Genomic DNA, 8,109 nt, shown 5'->3' with positions numbered 1-8,109 from the left:
AAAAAAAAATCAAATAATGGCTCACTCGTTTTTTTGGTGCCTTATTTTGTTTTCACGTGTCCTCATTTTTTATTTTTATTATGGCTGGGGGCCTCTCTGGACCTCTGGGAGGGCCTGCCTCTGTGGTCCTAGGAGTCTAGGAGCCCTCCATCGCCTGGATGGAGACAAGGCCTGGGACCTAGGCTCAAGGGGGGCGGGCGCTCGGGTTAGAAATGCTGTGTGACTCCACTTGTCAGTGCAACTCAACGCCTCCGCCGCGTATCCGGGGCACCTGGCGCCGCTGTGCCTCGCTGCTCTCAGTTACACCCCTGTCAATCCGGAGTGACTCCAGCGGGGGTGGGGGGTGGGATGCGCGGCAGAAGAGGGGGATGCGCGGCAGAGGGGGGGGGGCCGGCAGCCTGCGCGCGGCGGGGGCGGGCTGCCCCAGCAGCGGGGGAAGCTTCCACTTTCCCTTTCGCCGAGCTCGCCTGCTGGCCTCGCGTCCGCACTCAGCCTCCCTGCTCCCAGCAGCAGCAGTTCCCCCTCCTCCCTGCCCCCGGCCCCGCTGGCCGCTGCCCCTCCCCGGAGCTGAGCGGGCTGCCTGCCAGCCCAGGCTCCCGGGCTGTGTGTCTGAAGCGTGGCCCCTCCTTCCCCCCCACCCCTTCCTCTAGCACCCCCGCCCCCTCCACCAAAGAAGAGGCTGAGCCGGTGTTTTTCCACTCAGCAGGATGGGTGATGCTCAACGCTCCCTCATTAGACAACAGAGACGAGAGGTCAGGAAGAAAGCGCTTATAAATCACCCCCGCCTCCCTCGCAGCCCGGCTAGTCGGGCGGTACCTTTCCCTGGGACGCACCGGGCAGACGCCTAGAGCCCTGGCCAGCTACCTGAGCCCGCAGCAGGTAAGATCCCCTCTCTATTGTCTGCCAGAAAGGGAGAGAGCCTGGCGCTCTGCTCGCTCCCGAAGGCAGGCGGGGAAGGAACAAAGAAGGAGCCGTCGGGAGGAGGCAGGGAGGGTTTTTGCCGTTGCCGAAGGAAGATCTGCCCGGCAAGAGAGGGAACGAGGGAGGACTGATCGCTGCTTCTCTCTTGTTGCTGCATGAAGATGGCAAAGAAAAGACCCTCAGAAGGAACAAGGGGAGGGGGGCGGGCATTGCCTTGGTGGATCAGGGCTGCAAATGTCTCATCTATGCTCAGGGTCTGTTTCCCTCCTGCCTCCCCCCCCGCCCCATATCTTCGCTGTGGTTTGCCGTACCCTGGGCTAGATAGATTACAACGTGCTGTTTCTTTGCATTTTGGTCGCGCAGGTCAATAGGGCCGTTTCTTTCTTTTCAAGTCCCTTATAAAAACCCAACACCTACCTATATTTAATTGCTATCTAGGCTACCGTGTGGTTTCTCGAGCGGTTATTTCCATCTCGCCCTCCGTACATGCTCCACCACCTTGTGTTAACTTTTTTCAGATAACAGTCTGCAGTGTGAAATTAACCACTTGCTTGGCAGCTCTCCAACCGTTAAAAGTACATTTCTTCTTTCCCAGCCCTGCTGTTTCCCCCAGTACAAAATGCAACATTTTTTTGAAGGCTGTATGCAAACCTCCAGTCAGGTCCAATTGAAAGACCAATACAGCCGGTGCTGTTGCAGCTGCTGCTGCTACTAATGGATCTGACCGGGGTCTGACATTCTTTTCTTCAGAGGCAGTTAAAGTTTCCATAAGTGCCATAACTTTGTGGGTCAAGATTCTGATTTCAGTTATCTTGGTGTCAAAAAAGTAATTCTGGATTCACGTCAGTGTGGACTGGGTCAGAATTTGGCCCAGTGAGTTTAAGATGATGAATATTCAGTGGTGTATGATAATGTAACAAAAGACAGACTTTGGAGACAGCTTTAAGTTTCCATATATGAAGATAAGGGGTGTGTGTGTGGGAGTTAATTTGCATTCACACCAAAGATAAAATATGCATTAAAGATGGAGAATTCAGAATATATTCACCCACTTCCTCATTCGTGAGAGGTGAAAAAATATATTTTTCTTTGAGAATTACTTTTTTCCTTCAAAGTGACAAAATTCTTACACTTACATGTTCTGAAATCTTGTTTCTTCTCTTTATTATTATTTTTTTAAATAATAATAACAAAGGAAAACATGGGAAAACAGAGGTAAAGAAACAAGTTTGAAGAAACACAGTCCCACGTATGAAGGATTTTTGTGTTTCAGTAGACTTCATGCCAAGATGGAGAGAGGCTTTTTTTTTTGGTTAGTTCCCATTTTTTAACCGTATTGGGAAAGGCATTAAGAAAATGTGCCAAGAAGAACTGGTTGTGTTTATAGTGCTATTTTGGTAACCACTGTATCTTTTTGCTTATATGTCAAAATGTTTCAAATGTTGGACCAACAAAAAGTGGAGCGGTATTGTTCAGGAGACATGGAGTTAGTTGTCTGGGTAATTTGGTACTTGGATGACAGTTGCTACCAGTTTAGATTCTATGGCTTTAGGATTGTAAGGAAATCAACCCAATAAAACTGTGTGTTGTGGAATGTTGAGGAGAGAGACTTTGTGCAAAACTTTTAAAATCTTGGCACATGGATTTGTTACTTCTAGATTTGGATTCAAGCAGAACTGGCTGACTCTTTTTGGCCTTGTTTATTTCCAAAGAAGTATTATGGAAAGATTTCCCTGTGGGATGTTGGTGGAAGATCATTTTCTTTTACAGAAGTGTACAGTATGGTCGTGGTGAAAGAGGGAGATTTTAGTTTTTACAAAGGGATAGCTACCATACTAATAATGCTATTTCCCTCCAATATCGGGGCACAAGTTGAGGGTGAATTGTATGTGTCTGGAGGGAGGATATCTGTAGTAAAGGTGGGTGAGTAAATGTTAGCTAGTACCTGTGAAACATTCAGAGAGAGCCCATCTCTCACTTCGGTCTTTATCTACCTTTTTGTTCTTTTCCCCCCTCTGTCCTTTTCTCCTCTTGTCTCTCCATCTCACCATCTCGATCTTCACTACTGTCTTCATCTCTCCCATTCTCTTCCATCTTCTCTTCCTTATGGCTTATATTCTCTTTAGGCTGCAGCCAGTAGGGGGTGACATAGTTTCTCAATCAGTTCTCAGGCAGATCTGACTATGACACTCCAGCCACTAGAGGGCAGAATATGGAGGAAAGGGAAACTTAATGTGCTATATCAGTGGTACTCAAACTGAAGCTCCTGAGTTGCAAGTGGCTCTTTAATGTGTCTCCTGTGGCTCTTTACAGCACATGATATTAAAACACTCAACACTTAATTATTAAACAAACTAAGTTATTAACCAGTCAGGATGTTTTTACTGTGTTATTAACTGCTTGTAGTTGATAAAGTAATAATACTTGGCCAGTCATTTTGCTGTGAGAATAATACTGTATATATATATATATATATAATTCTCACAGCAAAATTACTGGCCTTTATATTCATATTTAAACAGTAGGACAGGGGAAATATTTAGGAGATATATTTAAACAGTAGGACAAGGGAAATGTATCCCTTGTCCTACTGTTTAAATATGAATATATAGCACTATAGTAAATGAAACAGTGAATTCACACTACTGAGGTCTGAGTTTCATTGTACTATAATATAGATGGAGAGAGAATGGAAAGGGCAAGGGAATTCCTTTTTAATTTTTTAATTTCTGTTGTTTACCATTTACCAACCTGCATTTTCCAGTGTGTAGTGTCAGACAACTGGCTTCAAAATCCTCTAGCTACCTGCTGCTTAACTGTGTGCAGTGCTAGGGCACTGTGTAAAGAGCAGTAAACTGCAGCCAGCATAAAGCAATCTGGAGGCATTAAGGAGATGGACAAATGGGCGGAAGTGCTTGTCTAAAAATGCCCTTCTTTGGTTTTAGGGGTATCAGGCCAGATTCTGGTGTAAACCTGGAATAATTCTGCAGATGTTAATGTACACTAATGTAATGCAGGGGAGAATTTGGCCCTTCAGTTTAGTTGGCAGCCATTAGCTTATGCATTTTTATTTTTTTGATGGTTTGATGGTTATTTTTTTTTATTTTTTTTTAAATGGCACAATGCGTGAGCTGAGGTAAGAATGGGTCTCCAGGATGTTTGAAATCATGTATGAACAAGAGGTGCAGCACTGCTGTGGAAAAATACAAAGAAACCTCAGACTAGATTACTATTTGTGCATGATTTTGGAGAAGTCCTGCCTGCCAGAATGTAATGGCTTCAGTAGGGTTCTTCAGAGTGACTTGTTTTACAGCTAAAACTGGGGAGAATTTCAAGGATTAGTTCCTTAATTTGAAATCTGAATACCAAGACTGAGCTACAGCCTCGTGATTTGCACTTAAAGCCTCCTTTCCATTTGGGGATGCATTTCCAAAGAGGATTTTAACTGAGCAAGTCCTATGGATTATAGCGCGGTTAGAAAACCCCATATAGTGCTTTGAAGCTCTACTGCCTCATAGCCTAATTGTTTTGTGCTGTGTGTGCTTTCAGTAGCAAGGAGGCATTCCATTCTGTGTCTTTCTAACTTTGGCTGTTCCCACTTGGCTCTTCATTGAAAGTGTAATCTGCATTTTGCACCCAAATGCATCAGCAGAGCCAACTGTGGGTATAGATTGTGGGGCAGAGAAATGTAAACCCTAAAGGACAACTAAACCATCATTGCACAGAGAACTGAATTTAGGGTAAACCAAAGTCTTTTCACTTTACTGAAGCATCCTGAATTTTCAAATTAATACAATGGCAGAACTGTTTAAACCCCAAACAATCACATTTTATTTCATTACGCTTTCCCTCCTCAGAGCATAACAATATAATCTTTCAGTCTTCCAAATCTTTATTTTCCTGTAGATTATTTGCTCTACAGTGTCATTACATGTACCATAGTGGAAGCATTTTCTGGAGAAAAGATTAATTGTTTTCTTATTCTATTTGATCTGACAATATCTTGTTTAAAGAAATGAGTGCTGTAAAGGAAATGACTATCTGATGAAATTTATTGATGGGAAATTGCACTTATAGAATGTAGGTTAGAGTCAGTTCCATTGCTAAGGCTCTTTCTGTCCACTGCAAATAATAATGCTGTCAACCCTAGTATTGCTTTGAAAAGCCCTCTGTTTCCAGTATTAAAAAACCCATGCAGTATTCCGCAATAATAGCAGGTTCAGAACACTGGATCTTTTGACTGAGATCTGTACTATATTTTTTAAAAATGAGTAAAACAGCATAGTCACCATCATTTAATTTTTAACTTTAGATATATAAAAATAATTAGTGTCTGAGCCGTCTCCTCCATCTGTGATTTCCGCTAGAGCGCCAGAAACACCCTTTGTCTGTTTCTACTAACAAGGGGGGTGGAATTGGTGAAATGAAGAATTGGTAGCACAGTATAGTGCCAGGTACTGCATTTAGTCAGTGCAAGCTCCTCATCACACCCCTCTGCCAATGCTCCTCAGTTCTCATCTCCCGGACCCCCTCCGTTATTCCATTGCTCTCCCTTTCTTCCCAGTCTGCCAGCACACCTCAATCGTGACCTGACACACCTGAACCAATACCAAACAGGGGCTCTGTACAGCAGTGCCATGCTCTGTAGTGTTTTTAGAATGTAGACAAATGACTCCGTAAAGATGCTTTTGCTTTCTTAAGAACACTTCAGTTCAGTTTGAAACATGCAACAGCTAAAGATGAATGTGCAAGGTGGAGGAGTTACAGCTTTTTAAAAAAAGAAAAGGAGGACTTGTGGCACCTTAGAGACTAACACATTTATTTGAGCATAAGCTTTCGTGAGTTACAGCCGATGAAGTGAGCTGTAGCTCACGAAAGCTTATGCTCAAATAAATGTGTTAGTCTCTAAGGTGCCACAAGTCCTCCTTTTCTTTTTGTGAATACAGACTAACACGGCTGCTACTTTGAAACCAGCTTTTTAAAAGTAATACCTTATCTGATTCATCACCCTAATCAATTGTCAATGCTTTAAAATTGCAGTTTTGAATAGATTACAATGGGAGATTAGTGATGAAAGAAGTCAAATGCTCTAACCCACATTTATGCTACAGGATTGCTTTTAAAAAGTAATCCCATAGTCCCATCATTTAAGCACTTCATATAGCAAATTCCCACTTAACTACAGTGGCACTTGGAATAGTCCACTTACAGGAATGATTCTCCAGTGAATTGGAAAGAAAGTCAGAGTATGAAGTTGTCCTTCCTATGTTCATTGAATTTCCCCCCTTCCCCCAAGTGTATGTTGGGATAGGTTAAACCGAAAGCTAGAGCCTCTGCTGGTGTAAATCGCTGTAGCTACATTGATTGAGTTGAGTTATACCTGCTGAGGATCTGACCCAAAGCATTTTTATCTGTTCAAAGAGAGAATGTACATGCTCTGGTCATTACTGCATTGCTAAACTTATACCGTGGTTGACATTGGTGTAAAATACTCCAGTAGAAGTTTGGAAGTAGAGGTGCAGTAAAGTTATCCATTAATTTATTTCCAAATTTAAGTATGGGGGTTGCCATTGGAGGGCCAACATTTACCAAGATTATTTTACCTCAGGGTCTGAGCTTCCAAGAAAAAAGAGAGAGAAGTGATAGCAGTTGGCTTGTTCTATTGCCACCACTGTATTCATGTGGTTTTTGTCTTTCTGAAGGACTTAGGGCTTGTCTACATGTGGGAGTTATTCCAGAATTAGAGTGTCCGCACTTGAAGTTATTCAAGAATAGTTATTGTGTTTTAAATTCACACCCTTCTTAATCCAAATTAACTTTTAAGTCTACACAATCCCTGTTTACACTGAAGACAGGAAAGGGGAATGGCATGAAGCAGGGTGGTTATCCAAAGTCATGTGTTGGAGTGAAGGCTTGTTGAGTCCCAACAGCTCCATTGTGTTTGTTGTTATGGTTTCCCTGCCATAACAGAGGGAGCCATCCACTACTTTTTTGGCTGCAAGGCTTGTGCCTCAGTGCAACTGTGTCTTGGGCACAGGGTGGAGGAAAGTGATTTGCAAAACCTATGAGACACTGCCTTAGGGGTTGCCCCAGATATGCATGTTAGCACTGGGTAGATGGGAAACAGAGATCCTACACAGAGATGCATGTGGCCATCAATGAGAACTTTAGGAAGTAATTTGAAAAGCCTTCTTACCTTGCTCCACATAAAATGGCCTTGGAATGTTATTTTCACTCAGACAGTGTAATTTACTTGCTCTTAATACACATGCAGGCAAAATTTCTGTAACAATTCATATTAAAAATTTGCTGTGGGATGACGGATGAGAAACGACCTATTTTTGTGGTATTATGTTCAGTATCTTGATATACTTCAAAAAACTTCTTTAGTTCATACGTATTATTTGTTGGATATCATCTGCATGATGATGTTTAAATCAAATGTGTCTTAGTATCCTGATGGACTTTTTCCCCCTTTTTTATTTTAATTTAATTTAATTTTATTTTATTTTATGTATTTGTCTATTTATTTGCTTTCTCTTTTTTTTTCTTTTTCTTCTTCTCCCTCTTCTCCCCCCCCTCCAAAAACAGGAAGAGAAAATCCATTCAGGAGAGACTCTTCTTCATGTAAGTGTTATTTATGTTCATTTATGAAATTACAAAAGGATTATAAAAATGATTAGAATGTTCAAATACTGAACGCTTACCATCTGCTCATAGAAACCAACTGAATAAAGAGCATGTAAATATAAACTTCAGTTACACAATAACAATACTCAATACCTGTTATCTCAAATCTATATATGCAGTTCTATTGTGTATATCATGGTAGTACCTAGGCACCATCACAAAGTACTTTACAGATATTGGTAACTCCTGTGAAGTAGGTATGAAGTAACGTCTCACTTTATATATGAGGGGCAACGGATGCAGAGTGGTTGAGGGTCTCTACCAAAGCCCACTAACTTGATGGAAAAACTTCCATTGACTTCAGTGGGCTTTGGATCAAGCCCTAAGTGACTTGGCCAAGGTCAAAGAGGGAATCAATGTCAGAGTTCAGTTTAGAACTCAGGAGTCCTAGCTCCCAGTCCTATGCTAAAAATAAGCTTCTCTCTTTTGGATTCTTCTACAAAATCCAAGTTGTGTCTGTAAAGTTGTTTTTGTTTATTTGTTTATGTGTGTGGCCTC

The 8,109-nt window shown here is 42.2% G+C and overlaps 1 protein-coding gene across 3 annotated transcripts in view; it reads left to right on the top strand.

Annotated features, from left to right (window-relative positions):
* Nucleotides 1-652: 652 nt before the first annotated feature.
* The window catches only part of SLC6A6 (solute carrier family 6 member 6), a 76,545-nt gene continuing 69,088 nt past the window's right edge, over nucleotides 653-8,109 (top strand). For all 3 annotated transcript variants that reach the window (XM_077823444.1, XM_077823445.1, XM_077823443.1), the window contains exons 1-2: nucleotides 653-879; nucleotides 7,513-7,548. The gene's annotated coding sequence lies outside the window, so the exon portion shown is untranslated. The remainder of the gene's footprint in view (nucleotides 880-7,512; nucleotides 7,549-8,109) is intronic.

The sequence above is a fragment of the Eretmochelys imbricata genome, chromosome 7 (assembly GCF_965152235.1).
Source record: "Eretmochelys imbricata isolate rEreImb1 chromosome 7, rEreImb1.hap1, whole genome shotgun sequence".
NCBI lineage: Eukaryota > Metazoa > Chordata > Testudines > Cheloniidae > Eretmochelys > Eretmochelys imbricata.
This window is presented reverse-complemented; position numbering and strand designations above follow the sequence as displayed.